The following is a 9,377-nucleotide window of genomic DNA, read 5'->3' on the forward strand; positions in this document are numbered from 1 at the left end:
TTACCATAATAATAGCTGCTTGCAAAGGCCTACGCCGTCACAAAAAAACCCGGGGGGCCGGGGGGGCACTTACATTGACGAGTGGATACCATGCGCGACCAAAAAAAAAACGTAAAAAGGATGTCCTTTTCACGATAGGGCACGTTACCTACGTAACGTGATAAGGGTGTCAAAAACACAAAAATAACGAAAAAAGGGTATCTATTAATTCGCTAGGAAAACCGTCGTGTTTAGGGTCTAATTTGCGGGGATGATAAAACAAAATCAAAATGTTTTATAAAGGATGTCCTTTTTGCTCCAACACTTCGTGTTTAGAGTCCGATTTGCGCGAGGTGTAGAAGGTGGGGTCGTACTAAACCAAATAAGGTAAAGCCGACGACCGAAGGACCCGTAACAATAAAACATTCCTGTACTTGTTTAGGGGTTCATTTCAGGGAATATTTGCCAAGAGTATCGTTTTGTTTCCAATACTTGTTAAGGGTAGGGTTTCACACGCCAATACTTGTTAAGGGGTGCATTTTCAGAATATGGAAATTACGTGTTTAGGGTGCTTTTCGAGACCCCATGGTCGCGCATGGTATCCACTCGTGAATGGAAGTGGCCCCCCCCCCGGGCAAAAAAAAAATCTTACCTTTGAAAAAGATTGGTGGGGGATGGATTTTCCTCGAACGCATACCAATTTTTTTTCTGCTATTTTCATAATAAACTTTAAATGAATTCAACTTTGCACTACTTAATTTTTTCAAAGACAAAATAACAAAATTACATCTCGTCATCATCATCATCACCACTATCATTAGCATCACCATCATCATCACCACAACCGTCACCACAACCATCATCATCACCAAGATAATTTTCGTCATTGCCATCATCATCTTTTTTTTTCTTTATTTTTTCCCCATCCCTTCTTCTTTTTTTTTCTTCCAATATTCCTCCTTTTTTTTAGAGCGGCACACCGTCATGCTCCCTCACTGATTATCCGCCTCTATATGCTTGGTGTTGTACAAATTGGCGGATACCTGAATGAAATACTGAAGAGAAAATAAGGAAAGGGAAAAAGTAAGAAGAAAAAGAAGATGAGGAGAAGAAAAAAAGAAAGCCAAACAAATGAAACAAAACAATGTCAAAATTTCGTAATAAAGTCTTCTACATGTACGTCAGTTTAATAATGATGTTTTCATTGAAATGAGAACAAAAAAAGAATTGAAACCATAGGCGGCGGAAGCGGGGACGTTCCCCCCTAAATTTGTTGTTGACCTTTTTTTTTTTTGCTTGTCAATTTATTTTCCTACGTCCCCCCTAAAATGTTTGGGTTGAGAGCCTTTTTTTTGCTTGTCAAAATTTTTTAGGTTGTCCCCTCCTAAAATTTGGGGCTTCCGCCGCCAATGATTGAAACAGGACTACATTATAGTGTAAAGAAATAGAGGGAAGCTCCGAGACAATAAAAAGGTTGAAAAAGAAAAAAATGTGAAAACACAAAGCTCTCACAACATGAGCATAATAACAAATAATAACAAATAAGCGAGGACAAGTAGCTGAGGGACCCCCCCCCCCCAACTCTCTCTCTCTAGTTATCTATCTATCTATCCGACTCGATTATATAAGAGAAGAATTTACTAATCAAAATATTATGAGCAAAAAGCACGAGCTGATATTTTTTATGAATATTCAAAACTGATAGAGAGACGCAATCGAATTATTCGATTGCGACAAAATTGATGATCTGAGAATTTATTGTTTTTAGGAATTCATTAAAAGCATAAAGTTGATCAGCATTAAAATATGGCAGGCGCAACGCATGAGCTAAAGCTTTATAGGCATACACCATTAAAAAATTTTAAGTATTTTTGGTAATCATGAAAAAAATTGATATTTCATGAAAGAAAGCTCAAATCCCGAGGAGGAATATTCTTATGAATTGACTTTAAAAAAAACTGTGGTAAGCCCCATTTAATATTTGATTATAAGTCGAATAAAACAGTAAAAGCTGACAAACGTTCGCGTGATATTTGGCAACCTCCCCCCCCCAAAAAAAAATAAATAAATAAAAAATAAAAAAAAGTTTTTAACTATAATAATGATCGAAGGTAATTTTGTCTCGCGTAGAACTGGACAAATGAAAAAAAGATTGTCACTAAAAAAATGAAGGTAATTTTGACCCACGTAAAATTTGGCGAGCCCCCCCCCAAAAAAAAAGGAAAAAAGGTTTTAACAAGCAAAAAAAGGCTAAAAAGGAGAAAGAAGAGACAAGAATAATTATGAACGAAATATCCCCATTACAAATAATGCTGTGATCATCATAAGGGAGGGGTCGCATAACTAATATGAACAACGTATAATTCCAAAATATTTACTACAAATCTCAATAGGGGGATCGGGCAGAAATGCTCACCCCCACCCCCACCCCCCCCCCCCCCCGATCCGCCACTGATTCCAATCAATAATGACATTTATCTGCAATACTGATACTTTGGAATCAAGATACTGAAGATTGATACGCTTTACATAAATTATGAACGTCTGACAAAAAGATAATCTACCGATCACCTGACCGATCAGCTGACCAGTTCGCGTATCACTTCGGAGTTGATCACTCGTCGCAGCTGTGTGGAACGCTCACCGAAAATCAACAAAAAGGGCCTGAAATGTAAGTTTAATGATAATATATTTTAATTTGAACTACTTAATTAATACTTTTAATGTATCCCCACCAAATGAAACTTTGAAAGTCATATCACGTAACTCCAATTTGTATTAAGGCGTACATTTACCAAAGTCTTGGGTTGGAAATCAGAACAGCATTGTCTAACCCATATTTTTGGGTAATGTCGCCTATGAGGTCCATACATGTTAATGTTTGGACCTCATTGGTACTAGGAGTGATTAAACCAAGGCACACAACAAATTTATGCAGCGCGCGCAGTTATCTGGGCCTGGCTCGGCCTAATCTCAGCTCACCGTCCTCGGCCTCCGCGCCGCAGCGGAGAGTCTCAGTTTCTGGTCATGCAGGTCGCGCATACGGCAATAGTGACTCAGACGGTCCAATAATAGAATCATTACTGTCTAACGTTAGATCTACGGTATACCAAGGTAAAGAAGATGTAAAATTCTACTGTGATTTAATTAATAACTTTTTATCAAATTCCACTTACCGTATAAAAAAAATGACTTTACTTGGCTGGGCCTGAGTTGAGTTAAATTCGGCTCGTGGTTCGGCTGCTGCGCTGCTATGCTGCATGCATATATGCGCATGCTCGATTGGGCGTGTGTATCGCAAGCCGTTTAATCCTATTTCTTGATATTTAATGTTGTTTCTGAGCTGAGGCGTTGTCGGACAAGGGTGGGTCCGTGTGGAGAGTGACCCCCCATTTACCATTGCTTAAATACACAAAACAGTTTCTTGATATTAAGAATTCGATTGTGTCAAGTTCACCCCAGAACTGTCAATGTTAAATTCTCTTTGTTGGTAGTTGATCATATTTGTTTAGAATGACATTTTTATTTTGTATTTTTTCTTTTCTTTATGATTAATACCAAAATCAATTACTGATATATTTATGTTTTTTATGTAATGAAAATTGTATTGTATATCACTGTTATGAATGCAGAAGAAAAAAATAAATCAAATCAAACAATGTTGAATTGAATAAATAGAGAAAAATCAAACTAGCATAACGCTAAAAATATCAGCAAAATCGGATGTAAAAATAAGAAAGTTATGACATGTTAAAGTTTCCCTCATCATTTTTTTTTACAAAACAGTGACATATGCACAATTCAGTCGCATGAAAATGAGACAGTCGATGATGTTCCTCACTCACTATTTCTTTTGTTCTTTTCATATATCTTTTTTTTACAGATTTGACAAAAAGGACCAACTTCACTGAACCATATATTAAACAATACTAATTCTACATGTTAAGTGAGGAATAATCGTTTCACTTGACAATGAGTAAAAAATTAGAATATTTCATATTTCACATTATAAAATACAAAAGAAATAGTGAGTGGATGGCGTCATCAGTCTCCTCATTTGCATACTGGATGTACATAACTGTTTTGTGAAATTAAGCGAAACTTTAAAATGTCATAACTTTCTTATTTTACATCCGATTTTGATGAAGTCTTCAATGTTATGCTTGTTGGATTTTTTCTTTTTATTCAATTAAACTTTAATTTTGTTGGGGTGGACTTGTCCTTTAAGCAATATGGTAATTCTTGATATCAAGAAATTAACAATGATATCAAGAAATTTTCGATTTCTTGAGAAATCGAATTCTTAATATCAAGAAATTGTTTTTAATAAGCAAGAAATCGAATTATTGATATCGTAACCCATGAGAAAAGCCACCCAAAGTGGCGTGAACGGGAAATCCCCTTAGTACGTATCTAACTTTATTGAAATCCCCTAATTTGATATCCTAAGTGGCGTAAACATCGAAATCGATTAATTTGATACATGGGTGTCGATCACGGGGGGGTGGGGGATATATCCCCCCTAAATTTCAAGTGGGGGGATGGCCTGTACTATCATCCCCCCTCCCCAATAATTTAGGGTAGAAAATTATAATAATGATGATGAAAAAAATGAAAAGTTTGATCATGAAAATTATAGTGATGATTATAGTTACTATCAATCAGTTTGTTCCCTCGCAATTTGTGTATATTGTTATTAAATAAAAACATCCTTTTTCAGGACTATTAAACAGATGGGTGGAGGTTCAAGATGAAAAAGAATGAAATGTTTATGTATATGATATTTTCATCACACATGACATAAAAGGACCCCAACGAAAAACAACTTTTGTTGATAGGGTGTTCCATCCCACCAGTGGTGAATAAATTAATTTCAATAAATCAATTAATTCAAAAGGGTGGAAAAATAAACGGGAGTAAAAGGGTGGCAAAATAAATCGTCTAAGGAATGACGGTAAGTCAGATGGCGCACGAGAAGCCACACAGTTTGTAATTTGTGCTAGTCTTAATTGGGCCGAATCTGCATTTTATCATCATGCATTAAGAAGAAAAATGATATTGCCAGTCGGGTTAGATTTAAGAGAGAAGTTGTATACACAGAGGCGTCGATCCTGGGGGGGGGGGGGGCAGGGGGGTGATTGCCCTACCAATAAAAATATTGGGGGCAAACATATAGTTTTGCCCCCCCCCCACCATAATTCCGCATATGCAACTAAAAAATAAAATAAGATTGTAATGCTACACTGAAATCAGCAAGCGAGATTGAGATACCAACTTGATTTTGATTCAAAATCGTGCTCAAAATGTGTGCTTTTCAGATAGGAATATAAAAATTTTCAGCTCGCGCTTCGCGCTCACATCATTTCTTTACCCAAAACCCATACTTTTCATGATTAAATAGGCAAATAGAATGTCCCGTTTTCAGTTCTAAACCTCATAAGAACTCCCTCTTCCATTTGCAATAATCTTTTGTTGGATCTTGTTCTTTATTAAAAGCGTCCATTAAACTGTCTTATTTTCCAGATCGAAATATCAAAATTTTCAGCTCGCGCTTTGCGCTCGCATCTATTGCTCTTCTAGATACCAATCTTAATCATTGGTACCAAAAAATGTTTAAAATATCAAGCTTTCAGGTCAGAATATAAAGATATTTCAGCTTGCTCTCTAGTGAGATATATGTATTTATCCTCCTCATGAGTTAGTACTATACTAACAAACCTAATGAGGTACATTTTTCCTGTTTTCATGTCATACCAAAAAATTTCAGCTCGAGCTTCGCGCTCGCATTGTTGGTGAGGGTGAGATATATGTTGTTTTTTTTTCATGAGATATATATATATATATATATATATATATATATATATATATATATATATATATATATAGGCCTATGTGTGGGGGTGTAGGGGTGTGCACGGGTGAGTTTGTTCGTTTTGTGTGATCGAGCGCCTTTGGAGCACCTTTGGAACGTTGATTCATGATTTTGCCCCCCCCCCCCCATCTGAAAAATGGATCGACGCCCCTGTGTATACATCATGCTCAATAAACAGATCACTATGTACATGTTTCCGTGCTTCGCGGGTATTGTAAAGGAAAAATTCCTCTCCGTGCATTATCTCTTTCCCATTTTGAGCTTTTTTCGAGTGGCTAATCTAAGAAAACTGAAATGAATATACAGTGCGTATCAAAAAAAGTTTACACTTTGAAAAAGTCCTGGGAATTAAGAAATACACAACACGTGGGTAATTTTTTTACATATAATCTTCAGTTGGGTCTCATCTATCCAATGAAAGTAAAAGTTTTGTCAGAATGTTACACTTGAGTGAGCACTGTCCATTTCTGTAAAGCTCGCAGAAATCTGTTTGCGCAGAAATGCTCGTTTTCATGCTGTGTCAAGTCGAAAGGACGAAATCAAACTGACACTACGAAAGATTTATCATACATTTTCCTTGCACTTTTAGGCAATTGGAATAAAACGGATACATTCAAGCATTTTGTGACAATTTTGCCACCCAAATTGAAATTTCAACACTCAATAAGCACAACCTTTACCCTATTTGTGCCAGCTGGATCTGAGGACATAACTGAATCCGAACAAAAGTTTATATCAAACATCTCCAGCATTTTTTCACTAAGTTTTTGTCATTGAAAGTTGGTTTACATTTCATTTTTCATTTAATACTTGTTTATCCACACTTTTCCCAAGCTAAGCAATGATTAACAAAATGAAAATCAAGCTTAAGCCATTCCATGTAAGTCACAGCTCAGTGTAAAGCAAATATCGTCACGATGGCCTCGGTGTGTTGGGGGGTGGGGTGGGGCAAAATGCACTCTTCGAAGTGTTTTGGGCAAGGAAACAAGTCAAACAATGTAGAAGATATCTTAAAATCAATTTTACTAGCTAAATTTCATGTGTTCTTCATGATTAAGGGCTACTTTTATTCGCATAACTATTTCAAATTTCTGCGCAAATCATTTTTCACTAACTTTTCAAAAGTGAGTGGTGCTCACTCAAGCGGAAATATTTTTCGACAGTTATATCGTCATTTGCTTTAATGGACCTGTACCAATGTTAAAATGTGGAACAATCTTCAGAATATAACAAATGTATAATTTTACAGGATTTTTTCAAAGTGTAAACTTTTTTTTGATACGCACTGTAGAGCAGGTTTAAGAGAAATTTTGAAATTTCTGATCTTCAACGCTAGTCACGGGAAGGAATTAATATCTTCTCTCTGCATGCTATATCATCGACCACGTTTTGCTGTCTTTTCAATGTAAATTTTTGTTATCAAATACCATTAATGAATGCCATTTTCTGTTCCCTTTTTTTAAAGGACAAGTCCACCCCAACAAAATTGATTTGAATAAAAGGAGAAAAATTCAACAAGCACAACTTATATACACTGAAAGAAAATTTCATCAAAATCGGATGTAAAATAAGAAAGTTATGGCATTTTAAAGTTTCGCTTCATTTCACAAAACAGTTACATGCACATCTCGGTCGGTATGCAAATGAAAAACTGATGACATCACTCACTATTTCTTTAGTATTTTATTATATGAAATAATAAGTATTCTTATTTTCTCGTCATTGTCATGTGAAATGAAGTTTCATTTCTCCCTAAACAGTCAAGTGGAATTCCATTATTTTAACATTTTGTGCTTCAGGCAAGGAGGTCCTAATCGTCAAATTCGTAAAAATTTAAATATTGTATAATTCAAACAATAAAAAACAAAATAATCAGTGAGTGAGTGACATCATCGACTCTCTCATTTGGATGTATACTGGCTCGTTCATATAACTATTTTGTTAAAAAGAAGCGAAAATTTGAAATGTCATAACTTTCTTATCCCATTTTGATGAAATTTTCAGCGTTGTGCTGCATACAGACAGATAATTTCATTGGAAAGTTCTAAAAATGCTGCTCACCAAAAGTCCACATAAATGACTTCTCCTGCTTCCTTGTAGTAAGATCAAGGTCTAGAGTTTAGTCTTATTGATCAAGATCATCACAAATTATGTAGAAAACAGGATCATTACAGAGAGCTTGTTGAGAGCTTGTCAGAGCTTGTCAGAAAATTACGCAAATCGTATATATAACACGTAGTGTTTACCTTTATGGGGCAAAAAGTACATACTTTAGAAAACATTTTGGTCTTATTTTTTTACCCCCCTGCAAATTTGACCCAAAACACGTAGCTTTCCTGACAAAAATAGATACCTTTTTTTTCACTATTTGACACCCGTATTTCGTTACGTACGTAACGTGCCCTATCTTAAAAAGACACCTTTTTACGTGTTTTTTTTTTTTTGGTCGCTCTTGGTATCCACTCGTCAATGTAAGTGTCCCCTCGGGACATTTTCCAATTTTGGGGCGTTCATAATTTATTTCGAAAACAATATTTTTGTGTAACAGCAAGTCAATTGAATTCGATTTGATAAGGGTATTAGCAGTGGCATATAGCGGGGGAGTGGGGGCAGGGGGTCACGTGCCCTGGGCGCCACTCTCAGAGGAAAGGGGGCGCAAATACTTAAAGAAAAGGAAAAATTGAAAATAAAAGGCAAATAAAAAACAAAGGCACAGAAAAGGAATACCACTGAAGGTGATCAATACCCCCCATAGGGGAACCGGGACCTCGCAGGCGCGAGCGGTTAACCAGTGGATTTCGGGGGGGAACTGAAGTCCCCCTCCCCCCAAAAAAGTCACTCAAGCCCCCAAACAAATTTTGACTCTCATAATAATGTTGATTTGGACCAACAGAGAAAAACCAGACAAGCATAATGTCGAAAATTTCTTTAAAATAGGATGTATAAAATAAGTTATAATATTTCAAAGTTTCGTTTATTTTTCACTAACGGTTAAATGCACAATATTTAGTCACATGTTAATGAGAGTATCGATGATGTCCTTCACTCACTATTTCTTTTCTTCCCTTGATTGTTTGAATTTTGCAATATTTCAAATTTTACAGATTTAGCAATCGGATCAACTGCTGCTTGACTGATCCATAAAATGTTAAACAATATGTTTAGGGAGAAATAAAACTTTGTTTCACAAGACAATGAGGAAAAAATTAGAATATTTCATTTATAATAAAATACTAAAGAAATAGTGAGTGAGTGATATCGTCAGTTCCTACCTCACCTTCTTCTTCTTCTTCTTCCTCCGCTTTTATCGGAGATCAGCATCAAAATGCAGTATGTCGTAATCCATCCATCCAGTACATTGCATTTGAAGATTAAATTACATAATCAATTCATTGAGGACAGGAAAGAGATACGTTTCATATGAATTTTATATAGAAATAGTAGAGTATCTGTTACAAGCTGACAGCAAACTGAAGAAGGAAGATTAAGAGAGCTTGGTAAGAGGACCACTCTACTATAATGATTG

The sequence above is a fragment of the Lytechinus variegatus genome, chromosome 5, assembly GCF_018143015.1.
Source record: "Lytechinus variegatus isolate NC3 chromosome 5, Lvar_3.0, whole genome shotgun sequence".
Taxonomy (NCBI): domain Eukaryota; kingdom Metazoa; phylum Echinodermata; class Echinoidea; order Temnopleuroida; family Toxopneustidae; genus Lytechinus; species Lytechinus variegatus.